At 39.6% G+C, this 18,609-nt stretch overlaps 1 protein-coding gene across 2 annotated transcripts in view; it reads left to right on the forward strand.

The window, feature by feature from the left end:
• LOC138202276 (zinc transporter ZIP11-like) overlaps positions 1-18,609 on the forward strand; it is a 129,658-nt gene that overhangs the window by 28,447 nt on the left and 82,602 nt on the right. The gene's annotated exons all lie outside the window — the stretch shown is intronic.

An 18,609-nucleotide genomic window follows, 5' to 3' on the forward strand; every position in this document is an offset into this window, starting at 1 on the left:
TGATCAATCAGGGGTCCTCTGCTGCACATGCCTGTAACTTTTGGAAAACAAACTTTTGAAATCCATTGCTTGGCCTTTGCTTATTGTTTCGCTTTTCTTGCTGATGGCAAACACAACTTTAAGCCAATCAGAGCCAAGTAAGAGCCTTTAGTAACCTTGTGATTTCTTAGAAAAGATGTATTTTTAGACCAAGAACAGCCAAAGATAGAAAATGTCCATTTTAAGATGACGACAGCTCTTTAATTCAAGACACAGACCTTCATTCTATTTTTTATCAATTGACTTATTATTTTCATATTTCTTCTTTGAAGAAAGGAAGGCTCCTTTCAAAGTCTTGTTGCTTTGAGTAGTCTGTAATTACATGATCTTTTCTTGGAAACTTTGTCAGAAATTACTTTCAAGAGAAATATATATATAAAAAAAAACAAAAATCACAGAATCCCAAATATTGACAAAAGCAGTCTGGATGAATTTTTGGTTACATGTGTGTCACTGTCACATTGACTCCCCCTCAATGAAATTTGTTTATGAAAGAGAAAATAGTTTAGAACAAACAAACTTTACTTCTCAAGAAGGGATGAGCTTGCTAGAGCCTGTTGTTGTGATGTATAGACGTTTCTATAGGACTTTACTCGAGTGCTACATAGATTAACAGTTTTGTTTGATCTCTTTTCATGGACTTGTCCACTGGTCTTGCCTGTTAATTTTCTGGTTTAATACAGTTTTTCTTTCTCACTCTAGCTCTGCTCCTTTCTTGTCACAAAACTGAAAAATGCCATCAAATATGGGGATAGCACCACCAACTTCACCACTCTTGTAAAACGTTGCTAGAGACTTTAAATATTCGAATATAATATTCGAAATAAATCTGTTATTATATGTGACTATCGTCCTTTCTTATGTCGCTCGTTTTTTTCCGGCGTCTGTGTGTAATGTGTTGCTCCCATTAGAAGGTGGCGGTAATTTATCTAAAAGCGGGATAAGGGTTTGCGGGTAGTTTAGAGCTGTTACGAGCAGGAAAAGTCTGCCTGGAACGAGTAACCTCCGAGTAATCAAAAACATCCAGATCACCGTGGCTTATTTCCGGTCTAAGGCTATTAATGAATTTATAAACATTAATGTACAAGGATATGCCCCCCTAGTGTTGTTGAAAAAAGCTAATTTAGATCAATGATGACTGTGGTGTTGCAACTGTTGACTGTATATAAAAGTGGACATAGCTTATGGCCCTGAGCTGCAATATCACCTAGGGCCACTAGAGGTTGGCTAAATAATGCCTCCACCAATTCAAATTGTCTTTTAAAATTATAATGCAATATTTTTTTTCCACAAGTTATTTTGGTGTTGCTAGCTAAAGTCTCTCCTTCTGATTAGTTGTCTGGCGGCCCATCTGAAAATAATCTCGTCATTAATTCGAGAATAAGCCTCAAAATCTGTGTTTTTGGGGGCATGTCTGTTTGATGGACGGGCCTGTGGTGCAGTCAGGTTACGGCTATCGGTGGGAGGGGCGTAGTATCTTGGGGGTTTCCAATCAGATCAGTCAAATCCACCGTTCTCACTTCTGGTTCCAAACTGCTCCGAACTAGAAGGTGGCGCCGGCCGATATCCGAAGTTGAGCCTTCATAACGGCTGTTCACAAACCAACGGGTGACGTCACTGCTGGTTTCTGCTTGGTTGGAACACAAGTGAACAGTTTGAGTGAAAACGTCTCCTTTGTAGAGTTATTAGCCTGTAACTTCCCCAGCGTATCACCGACCATATTAACTTCAATGCAGCTCCAATTTACTGCAGTAAAATATAACTTGTATTTTTATAGTTCATCTCCCATTTTGATTATCACCAAATGGCAATGTCAGATCTGAGTGTTTTATTAATTGGGTTCACTTGGAGAAATTGAAGCATGGTCATTCATTATTTCAACACAATTAATGTGGAGCTCTGCTGGGCATGTGATGTGTTCTGATTAATGACTTTTGGGCTGCTGAATGAGAAGGTGAAGCGAGGCTACCGATAATAGGTTAATATTTAAAGAGCCGGACCAACCTTGAATTAGAATTAGCTGATCTGCACAGCTGAAGACCTGATGACTCAATCATTTCTGCGCGCAATGTCGGATGATTGTAGCCCAAACATCTCCGAGCGTCCGTCCGAACGGGGTGTGACGGACGAGGAGAGACGGCACTGACAGGGACAGAAATGTGATGCAGCCGCCACAGTCGTAGCAGCAGAGAACAGCTGCTGCCTTAAGCTCCTGCAGTCACAGTGGGGCAGCAGCAATGACACGAATTACATATGAAGGAGCGGATGACATCGCTGTCATGCACACTCATACGAGATGACATGCACTCATGTCAACACAATACGCGCGCACGCGCACAGGTCTACACAGTCTTGTAAGGACAACATAAAGAGAAACATACATACACATACACCCATCAGTCATACAATTATGACCCCTGGCAGGTGAAGCATAAAGTAAAATACCACATCAGAGCAATACATGCTGCCTTCATAAGGATTGTAACGTTCAGTTGTTGTTCAATCGGCTTGAGAGGTGCTCATTTATTTTAATGATCAATTTGGAGGCTGTAATTTGTGGTGCTGTTGAACTGCACTGAATTATACTCACACCTGTTTTAGTCCTCTCATTTAAATCAATTGGTTTTATTGTTATTTATAGTTATTACATTGCGATTGAAGTTCAAGGCACTGATGCCTTTTTGGATGGCAAAGTTTAATGTTGAATTCTATATCTTCGTCATACGTTATATATCAATATTGGAATTTTTTAACTTTCTAATTTACTACTTCAACAGGTCAAATGGTGGCGGATCAAAACAAGGCTTCAAGTTTATGTTGTGATTCATCAGTACACCTTAAATGTCAATACGAAAACTTTGACCATCTACAAGTACTTAAAACATTTAAATGAATATCAACCAGATCAAGAGAACCATGAACATTTTATTTCCTCGCTTGGAGAAAAAAAGTGGCGCAGCGCTGTTTTGCCACACCCCGGCGGCACTACACCTACGAGTCTAGATGACTTCATTTGTGACCTGTCATCGTCCTTAGTCATCATTTACAATCACATGTTACATGCCAAGTTACTTCTTTCATTTTAAGCCCACTCAACAAATTAACACTGATGCCCTGAATCGAAAGGGGAGAAAAGAAGAAATGTTTGTCGCTAAAAAGATACAGATAAAGAAATGGTGTAGTCAGAGCAGAAAAAGAGGGACTGCACCAGTTCAGTACCTCCACTGTGTTGTTAGAGTGATGCAATGGGGAGGAGATCTGTGTCTGCAGTGATGGGCAAACAAGCCACACTTGAAGCGTTTAAACTCGCCTTCCAGTTGTGTTGAAAATTGGTTTCATGTCTAAAAGCTTCACGAATGGCACCTGCTGGTCTAAAGAGTTCTCAGCGTGAAGGCAGTAGTTCTTTTGCACCTGATATTTTGTAGTGTTATGTTATTGCCAAGTAATACATTGAGGTGTATTGCTTTATGGTCAGATGTGTCTCTACTCTTGTGTTTTTGTTACAGAAACTGTGTGTGTGTGTGTGTGTGTGTGTATGGTGAGCAAAGGAAAGACAGACACACCTCAGGCCTTATGGAAGAACATTTTTATACTGTTGTCTAAAATAATTTTGAATAAATTTTGTGAGTCCGTATAAATATTCTGTGGAGGCGCCCCCAAAGCTGAATGCTTAAGGTGCATACCAAATGGGCATTAGTGCTCTAAACAGAATCTCTGGTTCAAATCCCGGCCGGTTGGTACATGTACTGCATGTCATTGTCCTGCTCCCTTCCCACATTTCCTGTCTCTTTCTCACTGCATCTGCAATCAAGGCAAAAATCCCTCAAAATATACTTGAAACTATTACTAAAAACAAACACGTAAAAGAGTTAGAGGGAAAGTAAAAAGTAGAGCCTCACACCATCAAGTCCCAGAAATGAGTTGTTGAAAATACACCATTGCCAAAACAACATGTCATCAGAGCAGACATCAAGAGAGAATCATTAGACATTAAGTTTTAGATACTAAAAGACCTCCTGCTAAAGTAAAATGACCCATGACGAGATGGTAGTTTGTCAAAATATGACAGTCATGGAAATTATGTTATGCAGTTATTAAAGGCAATGTAAAAATAATCCTGGACAGCAACCCTGAGGCTGATGGATTTCAGTTCATTTTTTATTTTCATTTTATTTGTTTATTCTGGTCCGTCAGAAAAAACACGCGTATAACGGGTCATATTTGAACCACTTTTGCATATGAAGAGTTTTATATTTAACAAAAGAGTAGCACTATAGAAAGGAGATGTATTTGTAACATTCAGGCACTGTAAAACTAATAGATCATTGCACAAGCAAATGGCAAACAGTTGATGGACCAGTTCTCTCACATTTAAGAATGATGAACATCACAGGAATTTGAAGGTCTTTGGGTTTTGCACCCTTGGTAGGGCCAAAACAAGGCATTTGATGACATAATTATGGGCTGTCATTAATTGTGATGGACATTTTCCCAATTTTCAACTTATTGATTTATATAAAAAAATATAAAAAAAAAAAAAATCCCAGAATAAATCAATAAATCAGAAATCTACTGAACAAAAACAAAATTCTATACATTACCATGGCAAAATTATAAGAAAGGCGTTTTAAAACCACTGTAAATTGGACAGCTGTGACCTCTGAAATGTTGAGATGATATCAAGTTTTTTTCAAGTTCTTAAATTTTATTTTCGTGGAATTTAGTCACACAATCACACATATTCAAAAGACTTTATGCTTCAAAAGTCAAACTGATGCTGATGGCCTTGTGAAGATAAGCTATTGTAAATCTCGGTGACTCGTATTGCAAGCCTGGAATGTAGATTTCATTCAGTCACGAAACAAGACATTAACTGTAGAGTTTTAGTGTAAACTGCCGCACGAGCCTCAAATCTTTCAAGCTTATATCAGCCTACAACTGTTTAAAACTGTCTGCTTGCTGAAGCTACTGAGTGGGACATCTTGCTTGCTTCCCTCTCCCTGTTGTTGAATCCTATATATCTTGGCTGACTGTACTCCACTGCTTGTTTTTGGCATTTGAACTAGAACATGGACTCCCAGCGAAGATCTACTTGGGCGCTCATTTCTACAGCAGATGGGAAAAATGTTTGAATATATTTTGTTTTTATACTTTAACCATTATCGTGGAGGTTTTTGTGGGCTCACGCGAAGCCCCTGCTGACCCACATCACACATCCTCTTTGACTCCTATTTTCTCACCACATCACATTATTTATGTCACTTTATCCTTCGTGGCCCTTTCACTTCTGCTTTATTCCCCTCGTCTCCTGGTTTCCTCCTCGGCTCCCTGCAGCCCTCCTCCCTCTTTCATGTCACCACATATTCCACCGCTCCTCCGTCTTCCTTCTTCTTCTTCTGCCCTTTCTTTTCCGGGTGCCATGGTGACAGTAGTGGAAACGTTGGGCTGTGATAATAGCTAGCACGAAATCAACTGGGAATACACACACATATACACACATACACAGTGGGGGGCCATCAGTGTTTGAACAGCTGCTGGGGCCACTTTTACTGGTTCCTCAGCAAACACTGGAGCTGAATGAGAAGAACGATGGAGGAAAGAGGGGGGGGGGGGGGGTGGCCAGAAAAGGGCGAGCAGGGGTTGACGGGGGGGGGGGGGGGGGGATGAGAGTGATAAGGTAACGTATGGACACAGGGGGAGGATGGAGAGAGGGAGGAAAGCAGAGAGCAGGAAGGAGCCTTTTAGTGAAGAAGCCAGGTAACCAAGACACTGTGTAACTCTTCCAGTACAACATTTCATCTCTTGCTTACACATCTTTGTATTGTACTCCTCCAGTTTAGGGAATCTAAAGGACATGAAGGAACAATTTCACATTTCTTAAATGGAGTAAATTGAGTCCATAAAAATAAACCATGTAATGCTGTGTGTCTTAAACCTTTGTGGGTAATTGTCCCAGAACAAAGCCTGAGCAGGAATATTGAAAAAAAGTAGATCTCCACACCTTTGAAGTAATTGCTGAGTAATTAGTTTTAGATTGAAAGAGATGTCATTATTACTATTATTATTATTATTGACATTTTAAAGCATTAGATTTCCTGGTGCTTTTTCTCTGCTCAAAATTTCCTGCTTTTTAGTGTAAAAAATAACAATGATTTTAAATGTGCCACTACAATGAGGGCAAATCAAAGAGCACAGGCTATATTATGGGTTACTACTGTAGGTACAGTGTAAAGGGCAGGGAAGTATAATGGAAGTCAGATGTGTTGGTTCGGCATTATAGTCCCAGTCACGTTATTCGTCTCGACAGCTGTGCTAATCATAGTATAGAACGAAATGCTCAGTGACACCACATATTATTTTGAAACTAAATTTTCCTCAAAAAAGTTACACCTTGCCTTGTTTTACTCAATTTGCATGGAACTCTTTTATTTTCTCGTCTCTAGTCTAACATTTCACTATATTTAAGCACAACTTTGTAAACAAGCTGCTTTTGTGAATTTGCTCTGATTCCATTGTAGTGGGATTTTATGCTGTTTAAAAAGGTTGACCTGACCTGATATCAATAATTTCTGAGCTATGATTATAAGAATTATATTTTCTTCTGTCTTTTGAATGTGTTTGGTGTAGATTTTTGATTCTGGTATGGAAAGCAAGACTTTGACATTCATAACAGTTTCTTAACAATACTTTTTTTGATGCCATCTTTATAAAATCCTTGTTAACACAAGAAAAACTACATAACACATTACGGTATACATTTTTAGTTTCTATGCCGTTAAGAAGGGGAGAGTGTAACCTGGGTGCTTTTCTGTAGCTACAATTAACAGATATTACCTCACAAAGATGTCACATGGAAATTATCACGAGGCGCTATAATATACCTATAATATACCTATAATATACCTATAATAAGTTTGGAACCCAGCCTAGTTTGGTGGTTGAATCAGTTCAGAAGATACAAGATAGATATGTAAGGCCACAAAGAAGTCCTAAATTTAACCTTTCTAAAAGCATGGTTGTCCCATTTTGGTTGGAGCCGGAAAGAGGTCAGATCAATTGGGAGCAAATGGTTGCAGGATTAAGTGGTTTTAGAAAGCAGTGGTACTTTCCCTTTGTAGAATTCACAGAATTCAAGAGATGGCTGAGAGAGCAAAAAAAAGTAGTTAAAGAAGGGGCTGACGAATCCTGTTAGGTTTTCAAACATCACTCAAACTCCCACTTTTTCTCCTCAGATAATATGTGTGACCAAAGTGTTTGTTTGTATTAGCAGATCCTCTGATATATCTGCACACTTGAATGAAATACATCTCTAAGTTCTCACCTTATAAACTTCTGTCTCCCACCCTACTAGCCATCACCATAACAACATATAGTCGTCAGGGGGAAAGGAAGTGTTGGCAGGCTGCGGGAGGAGAATTGCATCATGGTACACCAGATCTGGGTTTCCTTTCCACAGTATACAGGGAGGCACTAACAATGACCAAAGCACCGCAAACACATGACATCTTCAATGTTTACTGTTACTGGGGTATAACTGTCTTACTGGAATGACTGACGGGGATTTTTAGTCATGGTTACCCAGAAACAAAGTCTCAACCATTGGGACTCTGTAACTGGGACACTCAAACTGTAAAATAACACCAAGCTTTTAGAAGAGTAAAGGTTGCAGAGTTTCACCAGATTTCTGTTTGCTTTCACCGACCAGGTGAGGGCAATGGAATTCTTCATCAGAGGACACCAAATAACTGAGACTGTCCTTTCCCACAAAAACAAAAGATTCAGTCATTTCAGTAAATTCACAAAAATGACATGATTATGTTCAAGTGACCAGGACTTGAGCAGCTGCAGGAGTTTTTGTAGAGCCAGAGAGTCCAAGAAGGATCAGGATGGTCAACAACCTTTTAGACTTCAACATGAGATACAGCGCTGTGCAAGGACACAGAAGGACCAGTATATGGCATGTCAATATTTTAAGATGGATTCTTTCAAGGAGTCCCCAAAAACAAGCTGGAGGAAATGTGTTTATTTTGTCCTGCCCGGCCTCTCTAACATCGTCCGCTTGCCTCTCTTTACTCACTTCGATGGAGCGATCAGCAGGACTTGAGTCATGACCAGGATCCTTGCTGAGTTGAGTGGGTTTGTAGTTTAACCCTTTGTGGCCACAGGTCTGAAAGGTTACAGCAGTTATGATATTCTGTTGGTTTCAGTGCATGTTAGAGAGAGACTGTCAGGTTCATAACTTGTGGCGATATCTCAGGAAAACCTTGAAGGAATTTCTTAAAATTTGGCACAAACGGACTCGAGGATAAACTGATTTGATTTTGGTGGTCGATATTTTGCCTTGCGGTGTGTAATAAACCATTCTTTTGTATTCCTTCATGTTGAAAATGGCCGTCACCGGAGACATTTAACCGTCCGTTTGTCCCATTCTTGTGAACGCAATATCTTACAAACGGAATTAATTTTAAATTTGTCACAAACATACATTTTCTGTCATAAAAGGTCAAATGTCAGCTTCAATATGACATTATAATGTTCTACAAAGACACTTTTCTGGCCATTAGTCAACACCATAACTTAGAAACAGAAGGGGAGATTGTGACCATGTTTTGCATTTAGATGGATAATGAATTGGTGACGCTAATCTTGGGTGTCCACCTTCAAACTGTGTTAATTGTATTGATCGTCTGTGCTTTTGGGTTGAAGAAATGTGTGATAAGCATCCACGCTTCTTTGCATCAACATCTATAGTTGAAGCACTGTCTACTGTCATGGCTTCAACTTTGTGTTCTATCAGAATCAGCTTTATTGGCCAAATTCCTTTAAAGATGCTGTAAAGAAAATTCCAAGATTTGATTCTCAATACATTATATACATGTGGAATTGTTCTTGTTCTGACAGAACATTGTGTCTTTAGTAAACTTCCTCCACAAAAGAGCCTAGCAGACTTCATTACATTGTTTTGCATACATAATGTGATGTCATGGAAATCAGCTCACTGCTCCTTCACATTTCATTAGAGCCTCTGGATAATGAAGTAAAAATGGTTGTTTGGATGTTTGAAATTCTCTTCGTTGTTTTTTGTTTTTTTTACGTCTACTCCATTCACAGAGATTTGATTGATCGTTACTGTCTCAGATAAACAATTGAGAAAATTGATTGAGATACTTCTTGATTTTTTTTTTCCCTACAATTCAGCTGTGTCTATTGCTCAGTTAGGTTTTTCAAGGCTGATCAAAGTTGTTGTCTGTCTTAGAGGAAATGTTATGCTGAGTTGGATATTAGGATACCCTGCAGAACATAATGAAAAAAAACAATATCTTTTGTATTTTGCTGCAGTGAATATGGTTTGTAAATATATGGAATGTATTTCCAGACAGTAAGTTGCTGCTTTTGTTGCTTGATGGAAATTCAGGCACTTGGATATTACAAAATATTGCACAAAAAAAGTCAGAGTATCTTCTCACATGCCATATTAATAGAAACATTTCTTTTACAATATTAACACACTATTTACAGTGACAAGAAAATATTATAATATTAACTACAATTATATACAAATGATAAGGATGTGATTCAATTATGTTGACTTGCTGAGTACTTTGTGATTATTAAATATAGACCAGCATTTCAACTCCCTGAAGGTGGGGAACTCACAAGAGACAGATTGAAGCCATAGATACGCAAGCTGTTTTGACTTTTAGACCCCTACAAGTAGCGTCTACTGTGACATCACCCATTGGTTTGTTAGCTGCTGTTTAGTAGGTCTTGAATCTGCATTTAGGCTGCCACCATATTGATTTTTTTGAAGTGATCAGATAGAAAGGACCTATGAGTGAATCTGACTAAGAACCCGAGGACACTGCTTGCCCATCTATTTCGGAAACCTGACTGGAACCTCAGACATGTCAATCAAACCAGGCACGCCCCCCCAAACATGATTCATTTTGAGACCTAATATCTAATTATGTAATTATTTTCAGGAGGACCACCAGAATACTGATCATAAGGAGTACATTTAGCTAATGACAGCATAATATACTGACTTTGTATTTCATGAAAGAAGTTGATGCCTTTTGAATGGGAGTTTATTGAAGCTTTACACTTTAAGGTGCTTCTGTATTAGCTTCACTTTTCAGACTACATCCATTTTATATACAGTCTATAGTCCTATAACTTTATGACTTTTTATTCTCAGTTTGTCCACATGACATCATGAGGCTGATTATCAGGTATAGTCTTCTGTATTTTTAATGCTTTGTCTTATCTATACGTTTCAGTTTTATAAATACTCTGAATACTACTTTTTTCTTCTTCAATACACCTCATCTACTATTGTGGTAAATATATTTTTCATTGCTGAGTTAAAGCACAATTCTGATGCAACAGTAATTTTTAACAGGAGTCAGACTAGCTTCAAGATAAAGGCAATATCTTAAGTGATGAAGTTATTCCAAGCAAGTCAGACAACCCCGTGATCTGAAGGGAGGAATATACGAACACTGCGTGGATTTTTAACATACTTGTTCTCTCCTGTGAAAGCTGCAATGACCTCCCCTGTCTCCCTTCACACTTTCAAATGACTGACAATTGGGAGTCATATCCTGTAATAGATAAGCGTGCTAAGAGACACTGCAGCTATCCCAATGGCTGCTGCGCCTGACTTTGTTAAACCAAACTGAACTTTAATAATGTGGAATGCAGTTTGATGAGCTCTGTTAACCACACAGCCTTGTAGTATTAGGAGGTTATGAATATTTAACAACGTTGGCCCCAGCAGGAATGAGACTTATAATCCCTACAGCATTAGTGCCTTCCACTATAATGTGAGCTGCTCAGAATCGCTCAAGGCACCTGCTTCATTGTTTCTGTGTGTGATAAATTCAAAAAGGGCGTGCTTACATAACTGTATGAAAGAAAGGAATTGGACACAGCTGCATTTATTTAGTTGATTCTGATTGCTTGGCACAGGTTTGGCTGACGTCCGTGCAAGAGCAAATCAAATCAAGTGTATTCAGCTTGGTACAGAATCAAAGGGACTTGACTAAATAATTCAATTTGCCAATTTTCTCTCTGTTTGGCACTTGTAGGTGCACATAACACTGGGTACCATTTGTGAGATTTTTGAGACAATCCTCTCCGAGAAGAAAGCCCCGGCATCGGTGACGTCAACAAGTGCCTGGATAGCTGGATCAACAAAACATCAACAACATATCTCCGTTTGAGATGGGAGACTGCTGTTTGTTTCTCAACTCCCATCAAAGTTGGGTTATTTTTCTCTTGACCACAATTGCTTTAAAAGTTTAAAATACTTTATTTTTTTTAAAAAATTTTTATGACACTTAGCCATATTTACATGTTTTTATTACCTATATCATGATTCTGATTACATTGTGTCTCAGTTTTCATGGAGTATAATGTCCGGACTTGCTGTGACAGTATTGTGCTAGTGTGGTGTTGGGTAATTGCCAAAAACATCAGAGGAAGAAAATGTCTATCACTACTAGCCAGCTAAGATTTATACAAAACTGACAAAAACACATTAATACAAGGGTTAATCAAAAAGAGAGATTGCCTCCTGTTCCCCATTAACTGTAATTGTCCATGACATGTCCATGACAAAATCACAGACGGGACCAGCGCTCTCAAAAATGTGTGTAACTCAGGTGCTGATGATGATTGAATGATGAAACTTGGAATACTTACCCACAAAGGTTATAGTTTCCCTCTGCTCTGTGCACATCATGGTGCTACTTACTGTTCACACGCAACAGGAGCAATCTCAAAATCTTTCGACTGACCCTCATAGATGAATTCCATCTGCGGACTAGGAGTACATTTGGGTGTCTTTATTGGGTCTCATTCACGCTACTCCCTCACCATTACAGATCAATTCTTATCCCTGATCAGTTCAATCACCAATCATGAGATATTTGCTGTATTTACTGAAGCAAATTTCAGTATGTGTCACTGTAACTATGGGTGTAACAGTGTGGACATTAATTCTGAATCGTTTAGTAAGTGATGTCCAGTTCAGTGAGAGACTAACGTGTGTTGCTCCTTGAGATCCGAGCGGAGAGAGCGCGCAGCTGGAATGCTGACTGCAGGAATGTTCACCAGAGCTGTTGCCCGTGAGTTGAATGTTCATTTCACTATCATTAGCCGTCTCCAACATCGTTTTAAGAGAATTTGGTAGTACAGAATTTGGTAGTACACCCAACCGGTCTCACAACCACAGACCTCATGTAATTACGTAAGCCTAGAACCGTAACATCCATCGGCTGATGCGACAGCTGGATTGCACAATTGAAAAAATTCCGCACAAACTGTCAGACACCGTCTCAGGGAAGCTCATCTGAGGGCTCGAGATCCTTACCAATGTCTTGCTTCATGCCTGCAAGGTTTTGTACATAATTCCTGGAAGCTGAAAACATCCCAGTTCTTGCCTGGCCGGCAAACTCAAGACATCGAGCATGTTTGGGAGGCTCTTGATCAGCGTATAAGATAGCGTTTTCCAATTCTTGCCAATATCCATTAATGGTACACAACCATTGAAGAGGGGTAGACCGCCATTCACAGGCACCAATCAAACACTTACTCAACTCCCTATCAAGGAACTATGTCGCAATGCATGAGGCTAATGGTGGTCACTCAGACACTGACAAATTTCATACCCCTCCCTCAAAAAGAAAGTATGCCAAAAGATACAACTACACATTTTAGAGTGTTTTAAAAAAAAAAAAAAAAAAAAAAAAAAAAAATTATTGTGACCTATCCGAAATATAAAACCAACGTGTTGGGTTTATATTTTTGTTAAGTCTAATGAGCCTCCCAACAGGCGCTTAATTAACCCATCAATTTACTTAATGTGCTGGTAGATGCACGGTTGTGAATTTGGAGGCGTGTATGCCAAACCCCTGCAATCTACTTTTACCCATAGCTCCCTTGTCTATGTGGGTTTGCAGAGTTGTTTACTTGTAGTTTGTGTTCAACTCCATTTTAAGTGTAAATGGCGTGTAAGAAGTCATTTTCACCCAAAACAACGATGTTTCCCAACAATAACCAAGTCGTCCTCTACATTAGCCTAACTAACCCTTAACGACAGTACAGCCATGGTATATAATGTTCTCCCGTTATTAGTAATGCAACATTAAGAAGCCCTTAAATGTACAATGTGATCGTATCACACATATTTGAATGAAAATTAAAATAGCTTTTGATATTTACAGAAATATTCTATTTGTTTCTGACAAGTTCTTACACACAATTGCCAAGGTGCTCACACACATACTCATTTTTGTAATTCCATTAGTCAAATTAATTCATTTTGACAGCGTTTAACTAAGGAGAATGGCACCAGTGTGGAACCCCTGAATGCACCTGTCACAAACCTGTTATCCCTAATACTCCAATTAATCACTCTGTGTTCAAGGCTTTTAGAAATGCGACTTACGTACATGCACGTACACAGCAGGGTCAAAACACCTTGAAAGCTCTGTGCTCAACTCATTTGTTATGATGTTGTTTATTTATTTCCGGTCTTTTCTAGACCACATATTTATTCCATTTTTGATTGACCACGGAGGCTTTCATCTTTTTTTCTCTGTGTATGCTATTGCGTTAAACAAACCTGGCTTTTACTCTTTGACTCTCTTCCACCTGCCTCTTTTTGAATTGAAGCCAACATAATTGCATCTATGAACACCATTGCTCTCTGCAGCCCCCCCGATACATCATCGGTGTCCCGGCTCCCAGCCCGGCGCATACTGGAGCACGGTCACTGTTTAATGAGTATGCGTCGTCTCGCTCGGCTCCCTCTAGTTCGTTTGCAATCTCTTCTCTGTTATGGAGATTTATATTGGCCTGTGAATAAGTGATGTCTCCCTTATCTGAGGCGTTTGGCTGGGCTGTGGAACTCCTCTGTGTATGCGTATGTTTAATGAATGAAGCTGGTGAAACACTGATATGCTATCTTGTCAATGTTTAGAGTAAAAGGGGAGACACCAGGATGCCAAATGTTCCTTAGAGACATTTAATACCACAAAAAAAAAAAAATCACTGTAAATTTAAAGTATTACTTTGTAACGTCTGTCAGGGAAATTGATATTAGCTGATTGTTGTTTTCATTTCAAACTATAGAGAAAAATGTTGTTGTGTGTCCCCACAGTCCTGAAGTACAAATGTGTTTTTGCTCCTAAGGAACAAATGTAAAAATCAATCACTTTCTCAGTCGTTTAAAATCGACTTTCTGGAGCCATGATTCAAAATGACTCCTCTGATAGGCTGCGTCGAGTCAACGGCTTTAAAAGATGTGAATGACTAGGAGAGCCAAGGGAGTAACCTCGGGCCATTTTAATCTGCAATAGACAATAATTGTCTATAAGCAATGGATCAAATGATATGAGGAGGAGGTTTCCCGTTGCGACAGGCAGAAAATGATCGCCCGACTCAGCAGTCCCCCTCAGCTCTACAGAGTGTTTTACAGTCCTCCTGCTTATTGATTTGGTTCCCTCGCACGCTCTCATCGGTGTCGTTTTCAGGCACAGCAGACAAGTGAACACCCCTGTGTTCTGCCAATTAAATGCTAATATTACTCCATATCTGCTGGACATTTAATAAGCTACTGTTTGTGAAAAGGGAAGTATTTATACGATGCTTCTGTTGCCCAATAAGTGACGAGAAATTAATGTAGGTTTGAATTTCAGTTGCAGAGGAACAAAATAGTTAATGAAGAACATTTCAGAAGCTACCAACTGCTCTGAGCAACGTTGTCTTACTGCATCACAAACCTTTGGCACGTTTACGTTATGTCCATAAACTAGCTCTAAACCATAAAGGAAGCCTGGTATTATGCCAAGTTGTGTCATACACCCATCAGCCCACTAGAGGATACCATGTCAGAGTCACGTTTTCCCTCACCTGGGCATGAAAAATAAGGTGTTGTTGGTTTAGGGAGCAAAAATCTCTTGTTTAGGGTTAGAAAACGATCATTTTTGAGTTAAGATAAGTAGTATTAAATTTGTAATGTTGCCCAGAGTTATGGAAGTTAAATTTTACATTGACTTTTGCTTTGTCACAGACTTGAACACCAGTCTCCTGAGTTAAAGTCCAATGTTTGCTCCATCTCGCTACCTCCTCTCTACATGGACTTCATCATTCTTTGTACTGCATCACATGACCTCCTTCTTCGACAACAATATATGCGTGGACTTTTCACGCTCTCCTGAGGCAAAACGTGACACTGACATGTTATCCTCAAGTGGACTGATGGGTGTATTACACACTTTGGCCTGATACTGGACTGAAATATTACATTTGAATGTTTTCCAGTCTTTGTAAAATATGTGATGGAGCCTACCTTTAATAGTTTTGCATACTTTATTTTTTATTTATGTAAATTGTCAAAACAATGAACAGAATATTTTTAACAGAAAATCCTGCAGACTGTGGCTTTTTGACAATATCAAATTATCACTTGTATTTACCTTGTGGCAAACAAATTGCTCTGCAAACCCCCCCACCTTCATTCTTTAGGGCTACTTAAACTGCAAGATTAGGTCGGCCTCGGAAAAGATCAAAGTTTTAATGGCATGCAGCGAATACCTGGGGTATTTGGATTTGGCAAACAGTTTTGCAAATTTAGGCACAGACGAGCAACTGGCTGATTAAAACCTTACCGAGGGTATTGTACAGTCACGCATTGACTACCTGCCTATTCATGATGAGCTAATCCATTCATTGTGTGTGTGTGTGTGCGTGCGTGTGTGTGTGTGTGTGCGTGCGTGCGTGCGTGCGTGCGTGCGCGCCTGTTGCTGTGTCTCTATCGATCCAGCAGGCACACCTCTTTCACTTCCTTTGTGATGTGTCCACACATCCTCCTGTCCTCACCTGTTTTCGTTCACTTTCTCTTCGTAGTATTTTAACTCTACATTACATTTTCCATTGTTCGCTTTACAGGGACACAGTTGGAAATGGTCTAATGGTACAAAACGATATTTTTTTGTATTATTTTGCCACTAAAACTTTGTTCATATCTTCTTGCTCTTCCTACAGCACTGAGTAAACAGCAGGCAGGGATGGATTCCCTGGCAAATATTCTGTTTAATTATGCAGCATGTGTTTATGGCTGGAGTTAGTCCTGCACAATTAATTTTGTATTAAAACTGAGATTTTGACTCATTCCTCTGCTCAGTTTTCCCCACAATGTTTATGCTCTATTTGCATTAGCGGGGGTGGGGTGGGGGGGATTGCTTGTATGAGACCACACATTCCCCTAAACTGCAAGCAGAGTTCTCCTAAAATTTATACAGTACAACTAGGATTTACTTCATTTATAAAATTTGATGAGTCCATGAAGGCCAAAGAAAATCCCTGCTGCCCAATCACACCTCCAGAATTAGTCTTGGTATGATGCATTTCCATTCCAACGAGGACTCGGGGGGGGATTACAGAGGCAAAGTTTTGTTGTTGAACCTAAAACTTAGGAAAGCAAGTGTGTCCTGAGTTGTACAGCCCCTGTTGGAGGTGTGAAGTTGGAAGACGAAAAGGTGTCATTCATGACCTTTTTTGCATTTGGGCTGCAAAGCAGCACGGCTTTTGAGGTGTTTTTGACACGGCTCACCCAGTACATGCACAACTCTACAGTCTTCCATACATGTGACAGAATATAATATGAGCCATCTCTGTTGGATTAGGATGTAGACAAAGGGAAATCGTCACGATGAAGGTGTGCTTATTGGATTTAGCCTTGCGCTCCGATGGCTTTTATCAGTTTCACAATAGACTTTTTTTTTTTTTTTTAAAGCATCAAAATGATTCCCTGTAGTGATTCCCCACTATGCAAGGTGACTTTTGTTGTGTTTCATGTACAGACTGTATATAAAAATGGATGTTGTCTCCAGGTCTAAAAAGTAAAGCCAATACAGGGTGCCTTAAAGTGCTGTACCCTTGTGGGCCATTAGGGTCTGGCTACAAAAAACCTCTGGCTTCAGTAGACTCTTATTCAAAATGCTGTTTAAGTGACTTGTCTGGGGTGCAGTTAGGTTTACAGTTAGGTCACAGTTCTTGGGTTCTCAATCACATCCACCCATCACTCCTCTCCAGCTCGTCCAAATGTGAGCTGCGTTCCAAATCGCGTACTTTTTCTTTCCACTTTCAGTATGTACTGCGACTACCCTTCAAGGAATGTACTGTTGCATGCAGTATGCATACAAGTGGGACGTACCACTTCGTAATAAAAACTGCGCCTTGAACTTTAGCCCTCTTCGTCGTATCGGTCGCGATCTGTAGTGCGACATTTGAAGAAAAAAGGAGAAATGATGCTTCCTTTTAATGCTTTCTTCTTTTTTTTCTTCTTCTTCTTCCTACTTCTTCTTCTTACTTTTTGCATACTACAATTTTCGTACTATATATTGGGGCATACTAAATCTTTCTCTGCCTTTCTAAATAGCATGTTAGTATAGATATTGGAACACACAGATGGTTACTTCTGGCTCTAAAACTAAAAAACAAAAACAATGGCCAAACCGGAGGCTTCAAAGTTCACTAACCAGTGGGTGACATCATGGTGGCGTGCCACTGATCGCTTCGAGAAGTGATGAGGAGCAGGCAGTTCTATTTCTTTGTGACTCCACTCCCCCAGATTGTTTTCATTCTCCAACACAGTCATCGACCCCATTATTCTGTAACAGATACAAAATTATATAAAAGCTTGCTGTTCTCAAAAATCAAACAAAAACCATGAAACCCATTCCATATGGTCCGATTTATTTTATGTTCATCAGAAATTGGAAATTGAACGCTGGTTTATCAGCAACTTTTGCACCAAGAAGCACCAGTACTGATGGTCACCTGCTTTTGAAACAAAAAGCTCCCTGTTGCACCTTTTAGAAAGTACCTTCCCCAGAGGCTTCCTCGTGCATGGATCTGTGTCTCCATTTGTGTGTGCAGGTGTGTGTTAGAGTAGATGACCATCTGTTACTGTGGTTCAGACTCGGGTACAAGAAAGTACAGCGCCTTTCGTTCACTTTGCACTCAGTCTGCATGGAATTAACATCTGATTTTCCGCGGTAGGAGCAAATTACGCAATCAGCATCTGGAATTGCCTGTACTGCAGGCTGATTACCGAGTCCTATAATCGCAGTAGGGTAACAGTTGTCAACGTGCTCAGAAGCGCTTTGATTGTTTATTGATTCATGCAAGGTGGCATTTAGGCTGTCATATCCTGGATGGGAAGATCGTTGCACTGCCGATGTTCATTTCATGTACGGAGGCTGTGGCTTTGAGTCAGCTTTACATGCTGCCATCTTTATGATGTGAAATACTGCAGCTGCATAAGTTTAAAAATTGGGTTTCCTCCTTCAAGCAGCAGCCGCTGTAATGAAAATCCTGTCAATTTAGATGAATGCTGAGTTTTCACAGCAACAAAAAAGGGGAAAAAAAGACCCACAGAAAGTTCTCAAAACAATTCTGTCAATATTAAAGCCTGTAGTCACTTTCTGCCCATGTGCTCAGTGTGTCAAAACGTATTGTCAGGTTTTAAATATAGTAACTTCAGCTAAAGTCACAGCT

The sequence above is a fragment of the Embiotoca jacksoni genome, unplaced genomic scaffold (assembly GCF_022577435.1).
Source record: "Embiotoca jacksoni isolate LCO1_2020_lvr unplaced genomic scaffold, fEmbJac1.0.p SCAF_20, whole genome shotgun sequence".
Classification (NCBI taxonomy): domain Eukaryota; kingdom Metazoa; phylum Chordata; class Actinopteri; family Embiotocidae; genus Embiotoca; species Embiotoca jacksoni.